At 44.0% G+C, this 23,346-nt stretch overlaps 1 long non-coding RNA gene across 5 annotated transcripts; it reads left to right on the plus strand.

Moving 5' to 3' along the window:
- The first annotated feature begins 16,028 nt into the window (after positions 1-16,028).
- LOC147035899 (uncharacterized) lies at positions 16,029-23,015 on the plus strand. 5 transcript variants are annotated; one of them, XR_015049769.1, is made up of 5 exons: positions 16,864-17,153; positions 17,260-17,304; positions 17,561-18,260; positions 18,610-18,795; positions 22,484-23,014. It is a non-coding gene; the product is annotated as an uncharacterized LOC147035899 (long non-coding RNA). The 5 variants fall into 5 exon arrangements; XR_015049766.1 differs by adding an exon at positions 16,029-16,855 and having other exon boundaries at positions 16,994-18,260; positions 22,484-23,015; XR_015049768.1 differs by having other exon boundaries at positions 16,864-17,304.
- Positions 23,016-23,346: the final 331 nt, after the last annotated feature.

Consider the following 23,346-nt stretch of genomic DNA (forward strand, 5'->3'; position numbering starts at 1 on the left):
TGTTTTCTTGCTCTGATTTTGCTTTTTACAGCATAATAGTCATGAACCGTGAAGACTGCTAAGGTTTCTCGGCGCAGAAAATCGATGGAAGGTTAATTATATCGGAGAATAGTTCGTTTTTTTTTAACTTCCGGTAGATGGACGAACCAACGACTCTGAACGTATACACCACATACACAGCAAAAGTGAATATAACTCGAAATTTTCGTGAACGACATTTGTACACTTCCACCATGCACTATACGGACCCAAGAGATCGTAAACAAGTAGAGGTACATTCAAAGTTCACCGCCACCACGCCAAATAAACAAACAAGCGGTCATAGACTGGTACTTACGACATCGTCAACTTGACCTCTGACCTTGTCTAATAAAAGCTGTCTCTCGAGAAGGTAGCGACGCAAACCAGAAGTTTCTACGATGATTCTGTACCAAACCATCAAAAATCGAATGTTTGACCTCACTGTGACCTTGACCTTTGACCGATTTCGACCAAAATCTAATCAGCGCTAGCCATCATCCTCCTGAATCACGTGGTGTAATTTGACATTGGTAGCTTCTTCCGTTCTCGAGTTATCTGTACCAAACCATCAAAAATCGAATGTTTGACCTCACTGTGACCTTGACCTTTGACCGATTTTAACCAAAATCTAATCAGCACGAGCCATCACCCTCCTGAATCACGTGGTGTAATTTGACATTGGTAGCTCCTTCTGTTCTCGAGTTATCGTGCCGACAAACAAACAAGCAGTCATAGACTGGTACTTACGAAATCGTCAACTTGACCTCTGACCTTGTCTAATAAAAGCTGTCTCTCGAGAGAAGGTAGCGACGCAAACCAGAAGTTTCTACGATGATTCTGTACCAAACCATCAAAAATCGAATGTTTGACCTCACTGTGACCTTGACCTTTGACCAATTTTGACCAAAATCTAATCAGCGCGAGCCATCACCCTCCTGAATCACGTGGTGTAATTTGACATTGGTAGCTTCTTCCGTTCTCGAGTTATCGTGCCTACAAACAAACAAACACACAAACAGATGATGGAAGTCATCAATATACTTACGAAATCTTTAGATTTCGTAAGTAATAAACTAGAAGGACACTCGGTGGAGCGCATACTGTTGCGAATCTGGAAGTCATGAGCACACACCATGCAGGTCCTATAGCTCAGTTATTTCGAGAAATGAATGTGGATACATAGGTCCCCGTCCCTAGTCTAATGGGTGACTAAATGTACATGCGCTGTGCGTTATTTTGATAGTTAGGGTTTTCTTTTATTTTTGAATCCTCAACTACAACAACACGCCTTCACCTCGCTTCCTCACACCGACGCCATTGTCTGCGTGCGTGTCAACACGTATGTGGATGGAGCCCATGCAGAATACAGTTCCTCTGGCTGTTTGGTGGGCGGAGTCAGGGAGGAACCTCGCGACGGTGGGGAAGGTGGTCTGCATGACGTCACCACGCCCCCGGGCCAATCGATGGACTTGCCCATCGTTTTGGCCAGTGTCAGGGCGCTGAACGATTGTGCACACCAAAACCATCCAGTGAGGGAGAGCGGGGAGGGCAGAGGCGCCCCGCCCCCCAAGACAGGGTGAATAATGGTGTGGCGCATTCGGACCGAGCTCCTCTCTTCCTCCTCCTCCTCCTCCTCAAGATCAAGAGCTCGAGTTTGAGAGACACCATCCCCCACCAGAGCCGCAAGGGTTGCGCCGTGTCTCTGAAGATACCGAGGAGAGGTTTGGTGGCCAGGACGAGCACCGAGCGGAGCTGAGGAGGCTGTTCACATGGCTTGCCGGTGTCTGGATTCGGCTCACCTCTCACGGGTGCCCGGTTTGAATCAGCTCGAATACCACATGAGGTGGACAGGTCCGAGGCAGGTTCTGGTCTTTAGCTTGCCTTCCATCCGAGTTGAAGACCTCAATAAAGGCTGTGGCCACCGTTTCTTTTGGGTGTGTGGGCGTGTGTGTTTGTGGTGCCAGTCTAGTAAGTAATAAATTGTTAAGTGCCTTGCTGTACATACGTGCATCACCATATTCGGATAACTCTGCTCTTGCATGCCCCCCTGCCCCCATTATAAATAAACCCATGTGTTAAATGTATCGGTTCATTTTTGTCTTTCTTTTATTGGTTTAACATGGTGCATGTTGGAGAATTAGCCAGGCTGTTGCCGCTGTAAAGGGACATTTGGACCGACGGAAGCTCGATGACCGTCCGCTTGGGTTGCACACGGTTCGAGTACGCGAGTGCCTCGTTCCGTACGAGCGCCGTCGAGGGTGAATTTCCCCGGTAGTTTGGATGACGTGGGTATTTTGGTAAATTGAAATTGGCTATCGACCCTACCCCACGTGGTCGACGTATTGGCGAACTTCGGTCTGATAAGGGACCCGTACTTTTCGGAGTTTTCCGAAAAGGTACAATCTAAATTCCGGGTGTTCGGTGGAGCCCACTCTGCTGCTCCATCTAGCAGTCGTGCTCGCTGCCGATACCCGGCCCCGCAACAGTACCTCCGCCACGTAATGCCTGATCTACTGTTCTGTTCTGTACTGTTCAGCCTGGCAGAGGTATGCACTCCACCGAGTGTCGTTGCGTTTTGCCAAGTGTAGCTCTATGAGTGGTTTTTCATTTGTCTGTTTGTTTCTTTGTTTGTCCGCGCAGAACTTTCGTGTTTTTCGTGTCCTGCCTTCTCTAACTTGAACTGGACACAGTTATTACGCCTGATCACCATGCCCGAGTCCTGAGGAGGGCGTGGACAACACTAGGGAAGGGGGGGGGGTTGGAAGGCATGGGAGGGAGGTGGTGGCAAGGAAGCATGAGACTACCTTCCCGCCTGGTGAGCAAGGCCTACCAGGCAGGAGGAAGGCGAGGGAAAACCGGAAAGGTAAAGACAAATGAAAACACAGGACTAAAAGGCTAAAATTTTGAAGAAAAACACATGGACAAGATGGGTAAAATTAAAAACACAGAAGACAAACACAACAGAGGGACACAGAGAGAGCCTCAGACTGGAAAGCATGTCAACGAGGCTCCCAAGCATGTACCACGTGCAAATGCCAAAAAAATCAGTCAACATATAAATGAAAACCAAACACCCACTCGCATCTCTCACATGTGAATAGAGGGAATAACCAATTGGCTCTCACCTAATCAATTAAACCCAGATGGCTGGGATTATATAAATAAATCAACTCCTCCCATGCTCTTCCAGATGAAGAAAGCTGCATAAAGAAACCATGAAAGGCTACCCAAGGTAAGCCCTTTGCTGTTTCAAACCCTTCACAGAGTTCCTCCTTACCGAGAGTGGCTTTATGCCTTGTTTGGGGCGACTTCCATTCAAAAAAAATTCTAGCAAACTGTTTTATGACCTATTTTGAATAAAAAACGAAACTGATAAATTCAATATCTGTATAATTATAGTCATTTATTAATTCTGTGTTATTCATTACTCTGCTATTTAGAAGTATTAGCCCTGTGATGAGGTTTGATATATTGATAATATTTCGATTTGCATACTTCTGGAGTTACAACTGGATTGACTTCATTTAGTTTGAAATGCTAGTCTGGATTCAGTAAACCAGTTATACCTGTTGATGAGGACACAAAGGCACGCCATATTACGAGGGCCCTCGGCTCAGCACAAAGGTTGAAAATTAAAATCATGGTGATTGATTGTTCAGATTGAAATTTAAAATGTTTAAATTTCCTTTGTAGTACATGCATGTAGGTTAAGCATGCAGGTTAAGCAAGCCGATTGGAACCTATTGAAAACAGACACATACATTGAACATGATATCAAAAACGTGATGGAAAATTTCCCTGGGGATTATGGAACAGATCATGAGCCTGGTGTGGCTTAGTGGTTAAGGGGGTGGCTTGGGATCCTTGGGGTCCTGAGTTCGAGCCCCGCTGGCCGCTGAGTTAGCATCAGGGAAGTTGCCTCATCCTGTCATCCTTCTGAAGGTCGGCGAAATGAGCACCAGTATACTGGTAACTATCCCTGCAGGGTCGAAGGTGACTAAAGGGTTGGCGTCAGGAAGGGCATCCGGCCGTCAAAACATTGCCACAAGAAAGGGTACCATTAATGGAGCCCGCAAAAAAGCTGACCCCTGCTCAGGGATTAAGGCTTTCAAATGGTGTGATGATGATTATGGAACAGATCGAAAAATCATAAAGGCAGTAAATACTCTACTATACTTCTACGAATACAAGCACTGATCATTAGCGTCCACCAAGGACCGGTGTTGGCGGACGTGTCCTCTGACCGAACGTGTGGATCCGAGATGGACGTCACAGACGTGCATCAATGCATCACCCTCCATGTGAAACACCAGGGTGGCAGTTTATAGGTGAGGAGCGAGTGCCCTTACCTGCAAACTATCCTGCCAGCCAACCTACCAGGTAGTCGATACTAGGTATTTAAAATAACTTGTATGACTGGAGGCATAGTTCAAGCAAAAAGAGAAAACAGCAAAAACAAAAGACATTAAACTACCAAGCAGAGATAGTACTTGTGATAGTAAAGTGAATGATTCCGATGCTCTATTCCAACCATGGAACTCTGTTATAGCATACCATGACGTCCAATAATTAGGAAATCCCATATCATGCCATGCATCACCCATGCAGTTTTAATAAGCTTTTAACTTTACCTGGCTGTTCAAATTAAGGACAATATATCAGGTGACTTTGACTCTGCCAGGATGAGCCGTTAAAAAGAAGATTTTCAGGATGGGCTTCATACATCCTCAATGTTGCCCAGGTGATATTCAGAGGGCAGATATTCCTTTTTTAAGTTAATACGTCATCATTGGGTAAAGGCTGACAACAATACCTTTTGATGGCATGACACTACTCATATTATTACAACATATATGAGGCCTCAATTGTTGTTAATCAATATTAACAACAAAATATATATATATATATATATATATATATATATATATATATATATATATATATATATATATATATATATATATATATATATATACCCAACAACAACAACACGCTCACCTTCTCCCGATTCTTCTTCCTCTTAAATTCCTCCTCGTCTTCTTCCTCGATTTTTTTTTTTTAACACTTCCATGACCTAATCTGTTGAACTCTCTCATACATTATTTTTAACAACAAAAACGATCTTATAATGCTTCATCTTCCTCTCTCACACATGTGGTACTCTTTACTGTTTCACAATGCACTACTCTTCTGCTATTTTAACAGACTGCTCTCATTTCGACCTCTCCTTCATTCCTTGCCTAAAAAATCCAACTATTACAGCGCTTCTTCTCTCCATGCTCTGAATTCGCCTTCATTGCATCCATCAAGAATTGTGTTAAATCGCATCTCTGACCTAAAACTTTTAAAAACCACAGTTTGCCATGGATGCTCGCTTTCCATCAAACATTCTTTTTTTCCAACTTCAGTGCCAACTCACCCCCCTCACCCCTCACTCTCACTCTCAAAGCAACCATCCCACTCTTCTCCCTCAAAGCCTCCCTCTCACCTATCTCAAAATTCCCCCCTCACCTTTCTCCCACCTTTCATCCCCCTCACTCTTCCTTCTCAAAGTTGCCCCCTCTCTCAACCACCAACCTCCCTCCCCCCACTGCCCTCTCACCTCCATCTCTTCACCCCACCTCCGCAAATCCCCAACTGCCTCCTTCCTTGTCTCTTGCCCCCCCTCTCCCCCAGCACCACAGAGCCTTTTCTCCTCCTCATTCGGCCCCCTCCCCTCGTTATTCTGCAATACCGCACACTCCTTCAGCAACCCTCCTTACCTGCCCCCCTCGTCCCTTGTCCTACCCTCCCCCTCCCCCTCCACCTCCTGCACCCAAAGCCTCCTCCCCAACCTCTTCATTAAAAGTGTGGACCTCAAATATCCGGGGCCTTCGCTCAAACCTTTCAGATCTTTCCATACAGGTTGCCACTGACAAACCAGACATTATCTGCCTAACAGAAACTTTCCTCTCCCAAGACGTGTCTGACTCCCAAGTATCTCTCCCTGGCTACTCCCTCTTACGGTATGACAGACCTGAGCCTCGTCCTGGTGGAGGTGTTGCTCTCTTCATCAAAGACTCTATTCCTCACTCTCCCTGCACTGCTCTCACTCCCCCACACCCCCAGGAATACCTCTGGCTTCGGCTTCCCTCCACTCCCACCTCATGTTTATATGTGTACTGTACCGTCCACCGAACAGTGATGACTCCATCTACACCTCACTATCCGAAAACATGGACCATCTTCTATCTTCTCATCCAAACTCTCTCTTCCTCTTATGTGGTGACTTCAATTGTCATCACGCCAGTTGGCTAGGTGTGGGTACCTCTCTCACCTGCCATGGCACCTCAGCAAAAGCTTTCTGCGACTCATTGGGACTGACTCAATCGGTCAACTTCCCGACCCGGATCTCAACCAATGGTACTCCATCTCTTCTGGATCTGATTTTGACAAATTTCCCTGACAATATCTGTTGCTCTTCCTTCGCTCCAATTGGTTCTTCTGACCACGTCCTTGTCAAAGTGGACATCTCTCTGGCTGTTATCAGAGAACCACCTCACCGCCGTCGAGTCTGGCATTTCACTCAAGCCGACTGGCAGGGTCTCCGAGCAGCCATCAAACTGACAGACTGGTCTCCCATCACTACTTTCTCAAACATCAACTCATCCTGGGAATTCTTTCAAAGAAACTTGCTCTCCCTCATGCACAGATTTATCCCCTCTCGTGTTCAGTTGTCTTACCCTTCCTCCCGCCCTTGGTTTACTGAAGCTTGTGGTGAGGCAGTTGTCCTGAAACAACTTGCCTTTGCCTCATGGAAAGCAAACCCAACTGAGGGCAATCTCAGTTCTTTCCACAAAGCTCGGAACAAGTGTGTATCTATCCTCAGGAGAGCAAGAAAACAACATCTTTCTCATCTCAAGTCTGAACTCTCAAACCTCTCTCCCTCCTCAAAATCCTGGTGGCGTTTAATCAAATCTGTTTCTGGTGTATGTTCCCCCTCCATCCCCTCCCTTACCTCAAATGGCCGCACTGCTGATTCCACACGTGATAAAGCTGAAGGTCTAAACTCGGTGTTTGCAGCTAAATATTGTGTCCTAAACCCATCACTATCTCTACCCACTTTACCCAGTCACACCCAACTGTCCCTGGACTCTGTATCCTTTTCTCCTGACAAGGTGGAGAGCTTGCTTTCAAACCTCGAGTCAGATTCTGCAACCGGTCCAGACGGCATCAGCCCACGTGTCCTCAAAGCCTGCTCTTCTGCTCTTGCTCACCCTCTCTCTGTTCTATTCACCCTCTCATTTGCCCAAGGTCATCTGCCATCTGCTTGGAAATCTGCTAACATCACTGCCCTGCATAAAAAAGGTGCAAAAACAGATCCCTATAACTACAGACCAATCAGCCTTCTCCCAATCATCAGCAAGGTGATGGAATCCATCATCGCCTCAGATATGAAATCCTTCCTCTTCTCCAATGGCTTGATTTCCAATCATCAATTTGGTTTCAGACCAGGTCACTCTACCCTGGATATGCTGCTTCTGCTCTCCCATCAATGGATGGAGGTCCTCAATGCCAGACAGGAAATCCGAGCCGTATCCCTGGACATATCACGTGCTTTTGACACAGTCTGGCACCCTGCCCTACTCACCAAACTCTCTTCCCATGGTATTCAAGGCCATCTCCACTCATGGCTCGCAGACTTCCTCTCCTGTCGCAGTCAACGTGTGGCCCTAAATGGAGTTCTTTCATCCCCTCTTCCTGTGCAGGCTGGAGTTCCTCAAGGTAGCGTTCTGGGTCCTGTTCTTTTTCTGGTTTTTATCAATGATCTCTCGGACTCTCTGGAAAATCCTCTATTTCTCTTTGCCGACGACTCCACCCTCTGCCGTACCATCTGTCATCCCTCAGACCGGCAAGCAGCAGCTTCTTCGCTCACTGCAGATCTGGATAAAATCACAAACTGGTCCAACACGTGGAACATGTCTTTCAATCCAGACAAATCTCACACTCTCACTATGTCTCTTCGAAAGGACCATTTACAAAACCCCCCCATCCACTTTCTCAACAATCCTCTGGAAGAAGTCTTTTCTTTCAAGCTTCTAGGTCTCACTATCTGCCATGACCTTTCCTGGGAAAGTCACATTTCCAACCTCGCCTCAAAAGCCAGTCGCCGACTGGGAATCCTCCGTCGTGCTAAGTCCTTCCTCGGCCCTCTTGAGCTCCTTACCACTTACAAAGCTTTTGTCCGCAGCCTGATGGAGTACTGCTCTCACCTCTGGGCTGGTGCTCCTGCCTCCCACCTTTCTCGGCTTCACGCTGTCGAAACCAGGGCATTTAAGATCATCGGCATCTCCCGCAATGAAGCTGAGTCTTTGGGCCTCTCACTCAATCACCGCAGGTTGGTCGGTGGTCTTTCTGTCTTCTACCGACTCCTCTCCAGCCTTGCCCCCCCTGCTCTCTCTGCGATTTGTCCCCACCACATTTCCACAGGGCGCTCAAGGTCCGCCAACAACCCCCTTCTGGTAAAACTACCAAAATCACGAATCACTGCTCATCTTCACTCTTTCATTCCTCTTTTTTCCCGCCTTTGGAATAAACTTCCTCACTCTATTCTTTCCCATTCTTCCCTCCAGGCTTTCAAAACAGCTGTTCACCACCACCTCTTATCTTCCCCCATCCAAATCCTCGATCTTTTCTACCCCCGATAATCCACCCAACCCCACTTCCTTCATTTCTCCTGCTTTCCTTCCTAAAAGTCCCTGAAATGTCCATCTTCTCTTCGCCATGTTCCCCGTCCCATCCCCATCCCTCTCCCTTCCACAGTTCACCTAATGTGTCTGTTCCCCACTGTTTTGTCCCTTCCACTCCCGCCCCTCTTGTCTCATGCCTCCTTGCTGTGAGTTGTGTGTTTGCTCTCATACGAGCCTCGACCAAGGTATACAAATAAAAAAATATATATATTATTTTCACCTTCTTGTGGTTTTGATCGGGGAAAGTTTTCAGCTCAAGTGTTTCACAAACTGGCTCTTCAGGCCTAACCTTAAACTGAAAGTTGATTAGGTAGAAATTTGGAATTTGTTCAGCATGCAGCATGTTCAGCATAAGAACTCACCTACTCTTTACAAAACACACTCAGGGAACTTTCATTTCCGCCAGCTGATGCTAGCAGATGGGACACGCAGGTTAACGTCAATCCGACGGTGGATGACGCACTTTGCGATGCAATGTACTAGCTGTGAAGCACCAACCTGACAGTTTATAGTCGGGTCGGGATTCAAACCCAAGTTAGAAGGTTCAAAAGGAAATGTTCACTTCCTTTGCACCATCCCGCCGACCCATTTATCCACATTATTATTACTTTGTAGGCAACCTGTGGCTGCTGGTTGCAACATTCCTGGGAGCACGATGTAGTGCCCCCTGTTTCCAGGAAGGTGGTACTCATTTTGTCGACCTCGGAAGGATGACAGGTTGAGTCAACCCACCTGGTGTTATTTAGCGGCACGACGGGGGCTCAGACTCAAGACCTTAAGAATAGAAGCCAACCACCTTAACCGTTAAGCCAACACCAGTCCTTTAGCCTCATGATCACATACGAAAACGAGAAAAAGAGCAATCAGAGATTGCAGACCCTCACCAGGACTTCTTTTGTGTGGTGTTTATGTACTGGTGGGTAACGCAATTAATAAGAGACATAACTAGAAATGCCACTTTATGACTGCTGGCAGTGATGACCGGGTACCAAGACGTCTCGCTATGATGAAACCCCGCTTTGATCGGACACCTGACCTTGACCCTGACTCATGACGTTTATTATTAGTATTCAATACCATTCAGAATGGGATTAAAATTAATTCAATACAAATCAAATGGAAGACTAAATAGGTACACAGTCCAACATTGGAGTCATCAGAAGGAACCCAAACAAGCAAAAATCAAAGATGAAATCATCAGGAGAAACCTGGATAGGATTCACATTTCAGCTGCTACTCCTCTACCCTCAAACCCATCCAGGCACAGCCAAGTGAGCCTTATTGAAAAAAAAGAATCATAAAAACATAAAGAACCAGATCAAAAAAATAGGTAATTCTGGCTGCCAGACCTTGCATCCAATCAAGTTGAAATTTAAAACGTGTATTCCCCGTCACCAATACATCATAAACGTGAAGTTTCATGTCGATCGATTCAGTGGTTCCAGAGAAAAGATTATTTAATATTTTTCTTCAATCCAAGATGGCTGCCAAACCATGTGACCTATCAATTATTCCTGAACAAACTTGTACACCCAAGGCTTGGGGAACATTTGTGTGAAGTTTCCCCTCGATCTGTCTTGCTGTTCTTGAGAAGAAGATTTTTATAGGTTTTCGGGTAAATCCAATATGGCTGCCAAACCATGTGAAGGAAGACTTCCCTGAGGGAGACATTGTATCTGATTTAGGTGCTTCTTTACACTGATGGGAACGGAAAGTCATATCTGGGGCTTGTCGAGTTTAAAATGATATTTACTATCAATAAGGTTTGGGAGGGGGTGGGAGTGAGAGTTGTATGGACTGTGAGTACCATTATAAATATTTTGTTTGGTTTGGTTCCGGGGCCATAAACTAAATTATACTGCATTTTTGCATCTATTTGTGAAAGAAGTGTCTGTTTATATGTGTGTTATAACCATAGTTGCCACTAGCTAATTGTATTATCAGGAAATACTAACAAACCTGACTGCACTGGTTTCTGTTAAGGCATAGCTCGGAGTGAACGATCGCTCAAATTTCAACGGTACATGTCAACCATTATACAAAGAAGTGTCAACTGTTATACAAAGTAAGTAAATGTGCTTTTCCAGAAGCACGATTACTGAAATTGGTCTCTGGTAGATCCGACATGTATCATCAATGTAAACTACGATGTCTGCCTTGCGCTTTCTTCCATTGTCATAAGGGAATATCTTCGTAACTCGAGAGAAAGCGACCAGTTGTTCCAGAGAAGTTCCTTGTGCTGAAGCAGAATTACATCTCCCTCTAAGAAGTCAGGTGTTGTCTCGTTCCACTTTTGGTGAAATTGCAGGCTCGAGAGGTACTTCTTTCACCATCGTGGCCAGAATTTATGATATCCTCAACTATTCATGCTACATCCTCTAACAGATATTCATTGTCATCACAGACCCATAAAACCTATGAAAAAAACCGTTTGATCAAGAATATTAGTTTTGTGTAAGGGAAAGTATAGCATACCTTCCCCTCACACTGCCTTACCTTGCCTTGACTTGCCCTTCCCTTCCCCTCCCCTCAGATTTCCTTCCCCACCCTTCACCCTGCCTTCCCCTCCCCTCACACTTTTTCCCCTCCCTTCATGTTGCCTTCCCTTCCCACACCCCTCCTCACTCCTCCACTCCTCCTCGGACTCCCTACCTCCTCGCTTCTCTGCCCCTGTTTTTTCCCCCACCCCCTCTATTTCTCTCCTCCCCTTAGTCTACCTGTTGTCCGGACGGTGATTATCTCCAGATGGGTTCTCCCCTCACACTGCCTTACCTTCTCTTTCCTTCACACTGCTTTACCTTGCCCTCCCCTCAAGCTGCCTTCACTTGCCCTTCTCACAGTGCCTTCCCTTGCCCTCCCCTCGTGCTGCCTTGCCTTGCCCTCCCCTCACACTTCCTTCCCTTGTCCTCCCATGGCACTGCCTTCCCTTGCCCTCCCCTCATGCTCCCTTCCCTTGCCCTCCGCTCATGCTGCATTCCCTTGCCCTCCCCATAGTGCTGCCTTCCCTTGCCCTCCCCTCGTGCTGCATTCAGTTGCCCTCCCCTCATACTGCCTTCCCTTGCCCTCCCCTCGTGCTGCCTTCCCTTGCCCTCCCCTCGTACTGCCTTCCCTTGCCCTCCCCATAGTGCTGCCTTTCCTTGCCCTCCCCTCATGCTGCCTTCCCTTGCCCTCCCCTCGTACTGCCTTCCCTTGCTCTCCCCTCGTGCTGCCTTCCCTTGCCCTCCCCTCGTGCTGCCTTCCCTTGCCCTCCCCTCATACTGCCTTCCCTTATCCTCCCCTCATGCTGCCTTCCCTTACCCTCCCCTCATGCTGCCTTCCCTTGCCCTCCCCTCATGCTGCCTTCCCTTGCCCTCCCCTCATACTGCCTTCCCTTGCCCTCACTCGTGCTGCCTTCCCTTTCCTCCCCTACTCACTCCCTCCTCCTTCCTCACTCCCCCCTCCTCGCTACTTCCTCCTTCCTCACTCCACTATCCATCCTCGCTCACTCCTTCCTCACTCCCCCACCCCTTCTCTCCCCCACCCCTCCTTTTAATACTCCCATCAGTGGAGCGATAGTTTGTATTTTTGCTAGTTTGCAATAAGCATGCATTTTGTGTGGTTTATTAAAGCGGTGCGTAGTAATGGAGCACTCGTTTGTAAGTTTATTTTTTAAGTCCTTTGAGCCGTTATTTGTTATTTCTATGATGCGAACGGTTAATGCATTAGTGAGACAACCCAAAATGTTACTTTTGTTGACGATAAAGCACTTTAAAAGTCGTGTACTCTTTAGATGAAATACAAAGTATTTTATCCTTAAGTCACGCATTAAACTTTAATATTTAATGTTGAGTTTGACGTATACGCATGTCGTTGATGTGTGTTTAATTCCGATGTGTTTAATTCCTATATTAACTGTTTTTAATAACAAGGCCCGACAAGGCCTCTCAAGGCCTATAACTAGTCGATCATGTTCTTCATTAAATATGTGTATATATCAGTTTATCCTTGAGTTTCATCATTAAAAGGAAAACTACAGAGGACAGACCGACGTTAATGTTCATATAAACATGTGATAAAACGTCCTAATTATAAATTTTGATGTTTGCTTCATGTTCATGGTGTTTAACGTCGTGAATGATTGGGGAAAAATTTCCCGCCATCGAAATCAAGTTTCAATGTCACCGCAGTGTCGAGGCGATATGGCCGAGAACAAGTGATCACAGTAAAATAAATTGTCACGGTTGTGGGGGTAGATGGAGGAATTTCATCAGAAAGTTCGTATGGAGTAGCTTGGTCCATGGACGTGTAGGAAACATCTCGATGTAAATGAAGTAGGGAAACTGTGAGCGTAAGTGTTACTTGTCACCACACGGGGGGGGGGGGGGTGCGGTGTTAATTAGATAGGGATTAAGACCAATTTCCCCCAGTGTGTAATTGCCCCCTGTGACCTTTCCCTATGTTATCGTATTACAAACTAGAAATGAAAGAATTACGTTTACATAACAACAGGCGAGCCAAACGTCCAAACAGGCAGAAGCCCTGCCTTCCCAGTTTTTTTTTGTGCCAACAACCCACGCACGGATGTGGATGATTGATGGCAGTGACGATGGATAGCGGGTGGAAGAAAGCTGAGGTTCGAGGAGCAGATAGTGGTTGTGAGAGGAATGTGGCTGGGATGGAGGATCTTGCTTTGCTCTCCTCTCGGCATGACGAAATGGCTACGTGATTCTCGTATTCGTGCCGAGGTGAATTGGCTCACGTGGTGGAGCAAGACGCTGGCCATTGACTCATGGTTGGGTCGTGAGAGACCGACCTCAAAGCCTCGTGTATATCACTGAAGGGAGCGGCGCCATTCTGCAGAGAGTCGTGGCATCGGCAAGCGCGATCGACGAGGAAGCTCGGCAGAGAGCGGCTCGGCGCCATTTTGTTACGCGTCTTCCCGAGCAGTGAGGGAGCAGTTTGGTGACTTTCAAGCGACTGAAACTCACTCGTGGACCCGAAGCAAAGTGCCGAAATAAAGGAGGAATTATTTTTCTTTCTTTTATTCTATTCCCCTTGCTGTATTTAAGTCTGTGTGATGGTGCCTCAGAATTAGATTTCGGTTACCTCACGTTTTGATTTGTTCCATGATAACTTGATTTTCTGTTTCATAAATCATTATTTATTTAAGTTGCTGGTGTTCGTGTATCTGTAGAGGGTTCGAGTACAACCCGTGTGCCTCCGTCCCTCTGCCGCCGATTCCCTCCCGCGTGCGCCATAATCTCTGAGGATCACGTGGCCGCCTCCAAGGAAAACCACTCGGCGATCCGGCCTGGTCGGTGTTAACCGCCCGTCCACCACAATTGGGTCGGGGGGATGAACCGAACCGCCAGGACCGCGACAATATGTTACACCACATTCATTGCTGTAACTGTTACTATCCTGTATTTCATATAACTAAACATTATGAAGATACAAAAGAGTAATCAAACATTTTATATAAGGTAGGGTAAAACCCTAGACCAGAGGTGTGCACCCCCACCCCCACCCCCCGCAATATATCACAAGCCATAATATGGAATATTACTCCACGAAGAGGGCCATAATCTATACCAGTGTGTGTGTGCGTGTGTGTGTGTGTGTGTGTGTGTGTGTGTGTGTGTGTGTGTGTGTGTGTGTGTGTGTGTGTGTGTGTGTGTGTGTGTGTGTGTGTGTGTGTGTGTGTGTGTGTCGTTGATTGGTATCTACAGTACATATGTGGGTTTCAGAATGTGGAATGGAGTCCTCCCAGGGTAGGTTCAAAGTATCCACCTTTATTTCGGTAAGGGGTCACGATTCATGGACCAAGCTGTGAAGTTTTCTGTTCTCAAAGTTTTGTGCCGAGGGCTCTCTTCAGGATCGTCACTGAGTCCCGGACAGCTTCCAACTCCAGTTCATTTGTAATAATGTTCCCAGGGATGGTTTTTAACTCACCTGGAGCGTCGTTCCTGGGAGCTTATGGGATAGCGCCTCATCAGTCCATCCACAAATACTTTCAACTTCTTCTCTGAAACTAGACATGGGGTATCTATGAAACTTGACCATAACCTTCATCACCCATGATGCACCAAAGTTTGTTCTCAGCATAAATAAATAAAAATCCATACGTATTTATTTTCTTCTCCATTATATATTTTGTGGGTCATCCATGCCTACCAATGACTCTCTGGTTATATTATCCGGCCACGACCGGGTGAGTGCCCAGGCGTACTGCCCCGATGTTTACTATCTCTGTGAGGTTATTCGTCATCATTCCTGTGGCTCCAACTCTCACTGGAACAACTTTGGCATTCTTCAGCTTCGAGGATCTTCGTACTTCATGCTTGAGGTCTTGGTATTTGGTCATTTTCTTGATTTCTGTATTGTTAGTCCAAATCACTACCATTAACACCTCAACCAGCAATGCCTTCTTCTCTATTTTTTTGTACCTAAATATGATATCTGGTTGCCCCACTTTATTGTCAATGTTCACGCCCGATGGCATCATGAGTTCATACATGAGTGGTAGGTACTTCCATGTTTTCAGTTATTGCTTTTGGTTCATGTTCCCAAAAAATTTCTGGAACTGGGATATCAAAGTTTTTGCTGATGTGCCAGCAGATTACTTTACAAAGTCTGTTGTATCATTGTGTGTACAGCTGTTCTGACATGAGTGTGTGTGTGTGTGTGTGTGTGTGTGTGTGTGTGTGTGTGTGTGTGTGTGTGTGTGTGTGTGTTCCGTCATTAAGCATAACATATCATTCTCTTTGCTAACCCTGCCTCCACCCCTCACCTTTCTCTCTTTTCTCTCTCTCTTTTTTTTCCTCTCTCTCTTTCTCTCACACCCATTCCTCACAACCCTCTCTCCCACAGTGTATAGTAATGTTTGGTGAGGCATCGCTCTCCCCAACCCGACCCCCCCCACCCCCTTTCCTTACTCTTCTTTCCTTCTGTCCTCACCTCAACATCACATCCCTTCCCTTCCTTCCTCTTCTCCCCCCTACCTCCGTCTTCTCCCCCCCTCCCTCTGTTTTCTCCCCCTCCCTCCGTCTTCTCCCCCTCCCTCCATCTTCTCTCCCCCTTCCTCCCTCTTCTCTCCCCTCCTCCCTCTTCTTTCCCCCCTCCATCCCTCTTTTGTCAACCCCTCCCTCCCTCTTCTCTTTTCTTCCCCCTACTCTCTCCCCTCCCCCCCCCCCAATACACCCCTCGGCAAGGCAACGGGTTGTATTTGCTCGTATGGAATAAAATTTTGATGCATGTGACAATTTACACTGTTATTCGTTTTTGATATTTGTCTTCATCTACATAATACATAAACATAAATAAGTTTGGGGGTTTTTTTTTACCACTTTCCAATACATATTCAGCACAAGACTCGGACTGGGAATGCCAAGTACTCGGACTCAGACCAGGTAAACTCGACTACAACACTGATCAGTCCATGTGGAAAAACAAGAGAAGCATTCACAACCGAAACCTTGTCTATTTTTCTGGAGGTCGAGCGGTCTGGGTTGTCGATGACATTTATGGAAAGGATAAAGAGGAAGGTTGGCACAGGAGGGGGCCATTTGGCCCCTCATACCTGGACTGTATGAAACATTGTTGCCTATCCACAAACAAGCTACCCACAAATCCTGCAAATATCCCCATGCCTCTCGATCACCAATGAATCCAGAAACCTACCCACTCCATCTCCAATGGATACAGAAACCTACCCACCCCATCTCCAATGGATCTAGATTTACCTATTCACTCTATCTCACATCCTCTCCATCACATCCTCTTATTCTTCTTCGTCTCCTCTTCTTCTCCATCATCATCATCATCATCATCATCATCATCAGCGATTTAATGTCTCATCCTGTTTTCTGAAGTCGACCAGTGCCCGTTGTAGTCATTTAAATATAGGCGGTGTATAAGGGAGCGCCGTTCTCTGTTCCAGCGTTCCTGTTTGTTGTACCGAAATCTCCATACAGCGTACATCAAATCTGCTTTAAACCTAATGACGTAAGAAGTGAAAACCCCCGTCTTATTGCGAAAAATGACGTTCAAACCACCAACAGCAGATGTGAATACACCCGACCATGGGCAGCCACCAGCGTGCTGGACCGATGGTTGCCCCGAGCGAGGTGGAGCTGCACCACGTGACGCGCCGTGCTTGGATGGGGGAGGATGGTTTCGTTTTTATTATTTAGATTTTATTTCCTCGTGTTTTGTTAATCCAAATTGAGATTTTTTTTTTAAATATATATTTTTCATTCCAACAGTTAACGTGAGCCCGGTTCACGGCACGATGTGTAATGGAAAGCCGTGCCGTGCCGTGCCGTGCCGTGCCGTGCCGTGAATTCATCGTGGTTATGCGAAACATGCGCATGCTGGTGGCAAGTATCATGTTTCTTGTAAACCTGCGGTTGGAGATGCTTTCGGGTAAATCAACGTTTTCGTTTTATATTGTGTGTCGCGCACGCACCGACAACCTTGTGGCTCTTGTTCCTGAACTTGGTTCAAGTACACCTTCTGTCATATCACTCAGGTGTGCAGGGTCAAGGTGTGCAGGGTCAAGGTGTGCAGGGTCAAGGTGTGCTGTGAGATTTTCTTATTTCCCGCGTTTCTCACATCACGAACGTTGAAATGTTGTTATACTATACACTGTCAGCACACTTTGCACATGACATGAGCTCTGCTGTGGTTGTCATGTGTAGAGTGAGAGTAAGACATTGTCGTTCATAAAACCACTCGAATTGTCCCCATCTCCGAAGGTAGACAGAGGTTGTGTTTTCGTGTGTGTGTGTGTGCGTGTGTGTGCGTGTGTGTGCGTGTGTGCGCGTGTGAAGGATATCTCGAAGAGTTGTGGACGGATTGCAACGAAGCCTGGTGGACAGGTTGAGTGTATGACCGAGTGATGGAGTACAGGTATTGTATTAATTGCTCACTCACATCGACAAATAACGTGAACCGTTGGCACGTCTTGGAGTATACGTCAGTATGTCGTTCTCGGAGCGTTTTATACACCCCTCGTCTACGGTGCCCCCACATATGCCCACCCCGCTTCCTCCCCATCTATTTGCACGATGATCAAATGGCACCTGAAACTGAAAAAAAAAAAAAGTGTAGACGTTGAGCTTTTATTTCTTATTTTCGGCATCAATTTCCGGAGGGAAAAATTCCCCAGCGTTAATGTCGGGGTTTCATGTTTGTTATTTCAAATTCCTGTATTTTGGTTCATAACTTGATCTTGGAGTGAGAATCAGGTGTATAACCTTGTACTGTAATTTATTCGATTAATATTATTATTTGCTTAAGAGATATGTGCACTAACTTTCCCTGGAGTTGTTAACCTTGTGTTTGAGTGTCGCGCTAGTGTTTCGCATTTGCGGCGAGGCATTGATGCGTCCATTCGGAGGACGATGAGCTGGAAGACCGATCTGCCACCACCGGGGTCATTTGTGCATGTTAAAGTTCCCACCGCATCTTTCATGGAGTCGGAGAGTCATCGCCAGGACCCTGAACAATTGCTGCCCTAAATGACTTCTGGTAAGTTAACGGCAAACCTTGCAACATAATCCGTGCCCAGGATCTGCTTCGGCAGTAAGTGTGGCTTGTTAAAAGCGTGCCACAGCGATGATTATGATGATGACTGTTATTATTATTATTATTACCACGCCATGATGCATTGCAAACCAAAGCCGTTTATTTCACAGGGTCAAAATGTCATTTTAAAATTATTTTAATAAAACGCACGATGGAGTGTGAGAAGTCTTGACATGTTGCCTTTGATTTCAGCTGGTGACTCAGTCCTCGTATTGCGTGAAACATGTGGTTAAGTGTACTGTAAACTTTTAAACAAATTTCTCTTTTCCGCACTCGGAATACGGCGTGCCAGGTCCACCTGTGTGGCGATACGGCGTGCCAGGTCCACCTGTGTGGCGATACGGCGTGCCAGGTCCACCTGTGTGGCGATACGGCGTGCTGTAAGCCGGGATGACTCAGGCTTGAATGGGGCCGAGTGACGGCCTCCTGCGTCTGGGTTTCCTCGTGTTCTCGAAGAACAAATGAATAACGAGCACACGTAAGGATTTCTGTGGAAATTTATTCCTCGCCAATGGTTTGAATTAAAATTTATTTGTGCAAAAAATGCATTTATTTGTGTAAGAATAATTTGAAATTTCTAATTGGATTACATATAGGGGGTCTGCAAGCTTCTGTCTACTTGGTGTATGTATATATGTATAAAATATAAATGTACGTGTAAATAATGTGCCCATAATAACTACACTCTGCTGCTTTATCATCAACTTGATGTGTACAAGGTTCTTGTCTGAAAAGTTAAACACTCTTGGTGTTTAATAACATAATCATATTTGATTGATTTTAGTTTAACTTGGTGTTTAATAAAGTAATCAAATTTGATTGATGGTTAACATAATCATTGATTTTATTTTAACTTGGTGTTTTATAACGTAATCTTATTTGATTGATGGTTAATGTAATCATCGATTTTAGTGTTATTTGGTGTTTAATAATGTGATCTTATTTGATTGATGGTTAACATAATCATTGATTTTTAGTTTAACTTGGTGTTTAATTACGTAATCGAATTTGGTTGATGTTTAACATAATCATTGATTTTATTTTAACTTAGTGTTTTATAACGTAATCAAATTTGATTGGTTGACTTAATCATTGATTTTAGTTGAACTTGGTGTTTACTAACGTAATCATATTAGATTGATGGTTAACATAATCATTGATTTTAGTTGAACTTGGTGTTTACTAACGTAATCATATTAGATTGATGGTTCACATCATTGATTTTAGTTTAATTGGTGTTTTATAACGTAATAAAATTTGATTTGATGGTTAACATAATCATTGATTTTACTTTAACATGGTGTTTAATAATGTAATCAAATTTGATTGATGGTTTACATAATCATTGATTTTAGTTTAACTTGGTGCTTAATAATGTAATCAAATTTTTTTTGATTGTTGACGTAATTGCTGATTTTCGTTTAAGTTTGTGTTTAATAACATAATCGAATTTCATTGATGGTGAACATAATCATTGATTTTAGTTTAACTTGGTGTTTAATAATGAAATCAAATTTGATTGGTGAACATAATCATTTATTTTAGTTTAACTCGGTGTTTAATAACATAATCAAATTTGAGTGATGGTTAATGTAATCATTGATTTTAGTTTAACTTGGTGTTTAATAACGTAATCATATTTGATTGATGGTTAACATAATCTTTGATTTTATTTTAACTTGGTGTTTTATGACGTAATCGTATTTGATTGATGGTTAACATAATCATTGATGTTAATTTAACATGGTGTTTAATTACATAATCAAATTTGATTGATGGTTCACGTAATAATTGATTTTAGTTTAACTTGGTGTTTAATAACATAATCATTGATTTTAGGTTAACTTGCTGTTTAATAACGTAATCATATTTGATTGGTTAACATAATCATTGATTTTAGTTTAACTCGGTGTTTAATGACGTAATCTTATTTGATTGATGGTTAATGTAATCATTGATTTTAATCTTGTTTGGTGTTTAATAGTGTGATCAAATTTCATTGATGGTTAACATAATCATTGATTTTAGTTTAACTTTGTGTTTAATAACGTAATCAAATTTGATTGGTTAATGTAATAATTTTTAAAGTTTCACTTGGTGTTTAATAACTTGATCAAATTTGATTGGTTAACATAATCATTGGTTTTAGTTTAACTCGGTGTTTAATAACTTAATCAAATTTGATTGATGGTTAACGTAATCATTGATTTTACTTTAACGTGGTGTTTAATAACGTAATCTTATTTGATTGATGGTTAACATAATCATTTGTTTTACTTTAACTTTGTGTTTCATTATGTAATCCAATTTGATTGATGGTTTCCATAATCATTGATTTTAGTTTAACTTGGTGTTAATGACATGATCAAATTTGATTGATGGTTCATGTAATCATTGATTTTAGTCTTATTTGGTGTTTAATAACGTAATCAAATTTGATTGATGATTAACATAATCATTGATTTTAGTTTAACTCGCTGTTTAATAACGTAATCAACTTTGATTGGTCAACGTAATCATTTTTTTTAGTTTAACTGGGTGTTTAATAACTTGATCAAATTTGATTGGTTAACATAATCATTGGTTTTAGTTTAACTCGGTGTTTAATCATGTAATCAAATTTGATTGATGGTTAACATAAGCATTGATTTTAGTTTAACTTGGTGTTTAATAACGAAATCAAATTTGATTGATGGTTAACATAATCATGGATTTTAGTTAAACTTGGTGTTTAATAACTTAATCAAATTTGATCATTGATTTTGTTACTCATTTCACGAATCAAAGGTTTTTCTCATTTTGTAGAGTTCATAAAACAGTTTATTAATATTTGTGTATATATATATATTTTTTTTGTTGTTGTTGTTGTTGTTGTTGTTGTTCATTTAATCGATTACTGGACTACTTTCATGAGTCCAGTTATTCCCAAGTGCTTGTGGGGACAGCTATGGAAAGGTTTTGTGTTAAGTCTCTCTCTCAAACTGCCTGGCCAGGCCTTATGTTCAACTGAAGGGTATCTGGTCAGGGTTCTGGTCATGTACTCACCTACTCTACTTCATGAATGTCCATCCGAGGGATGGGACGGCCATTATAACATCCATCCAAGGGAAGTCGCACTGTGACATGGCAACCTTCCTACAAAGCAACAATCCGTTAGTTTGTAGTCAGTTCGGGAATCGAAACCAGGCTAGACATTGGTAAATACGCGACCTCAGTACTCTCCCATCAGACATGTTTGCTTTTAGCTCACGTGGAACGTAGTTACGGGGCGCTTATCGGATGACGCGTCGTCCATTCGTCCGTCCACAAAAAATTGCAACCTCTTCTCTGAAACTACACATACAATTTCGATGAAATCTGACCACAACCTTCATCACCCGTGATGAACCAAAGCTTGTTCACTGCTTTAACAAAAAATCCATAGGTTGTTACTTTCTTCTGCATTACATGTTTTGTGGGTCATCCACGCCTACCAGTGGTTCCCTTGTTATCTTATCTAGCCGCTACCATGTGAGCACCCAGGAGTATTGCCCCTATTTTTGTTTAGTGGATGTTGGTAACTAATTAACCATATGATCCCGTTTGTAATGCATAACTTTTGCTTTAATAATATATTTTAGTAACGAATTTCTTTGATATTTCATATAGTATGAACTATTTTCTTGGGGATGGAGAGATAAAATCCTCCTTTGAAACCTGTTGGGAGACGATGCCAATGAAATTTGAATGCATGTGTTGATTTAAAAATATTGAATAATATTTTTGATATGACATAATGGAGAAGTGAGAATGAAACACTCCTCTCATTCAGGATGAGATTTATTTTATAAATGAGTGCCATTACAGGAGAGTGATGAATACTCGTACAAGTTGTGCTTCCTTAAATTCTATAGGTGGGTGTGAAACGAGAGTTGTGTTGTGCAGGTGCATGTGATGTTTGTTCTGTGGATGCACTTAAATGTGTTCTCGCATGTACATAACTTGAACTCTAGTAGGTATATCTCGTGAACGTGGAGGTGTACGAACCCCCCATTTTGTTTTGCAGTCCCTGTGTAAATTACTGTTTTGTGTACAAGACATTAATACATAAACAAATAATACAGTTAGAAAAGTGTAGTGGACCATGTGTCCGATGGGTTTACTGTTTATCTCCACCCCTCCCCCAGTTATCAAGGAACACACCTGCATGCTGCTATGCCATGGGGGTTGAATGGTGGGTTCCCTCAGGCCACAGAGCGGTACAGCAAGGTTCGCTGTGAGATGTTCCTCTCCTCCACACTCCATGGGCCTGAAGAGTTGATAAAAGGGATGACGGCATACGCAATGCTGCCAGTCATTGGAGTTGTTGGTGCAGCGCAATGATTCATGCATCCAGTGGGAGAATTCCTCATTGTCGTTTGGCGCATCGATTTGCCACGTGCCGACCAATACCTGACTGGGCTGAGGCATGACTGAGAGCTCCTGTCTCATCAATTCCTTTCTGAGGTTTCTAAGGACAGGTAATGATTTGTCTTCCTCCCTCCCCACCCTGAGTGCATGCAATAATGCCATACTTAAGCCTTTGAGGTTCCGAGGGTGCACAGAATATTTATTATTCATTGTCGGTCTCTGATTTTGCTCTGCCTCCATGTCCTTATTATTCCCCAAGCTCTCCCCCCCCCTCTCCATTTTCTTGTCAATAAATTCCTCTTTTGATAAACTCATGTGTGGTGATCAGCAGCGGGTTCCACAGCACATAGAGAATTGGCATATTAAACCGTTAGACTGGCAGTTTAGGTTCATGCATAATGCTCTTTAAAAGTGGATCACTGACTGGCTCGCTCATCCAAGCTTATCTGTGGATTTTCCACGGTCGAGTGTTCTGGAATGTCAATTTGTGCCAAATTAACCCGGTGGATGTGGCCATGTTTTCTTCCCATTCCCGTCGGTGCGGTGACCATCGTTGAAGATGCGTGACCCTTCCAAAAAATTTATTACATTTTCACGGGTCTCGACCACATAGGGGATGCGATAGAGTGACCTTGCCAAA

Source organism: Eptatretus burgeri, chromosome 1, assembly GCF_056783735.1.
Source record: "Eptatretus burgeri isolate ZD-2024b chromosome 1, Ebu_testis_v1, whole genome shotgun sequence".
Lineage (NCBI taxonomy): Eukaryota > Metazoa > Chordata > Myxini > Myxiniformes > Myxinidae > Eptatretus > Eptatretus burgeri.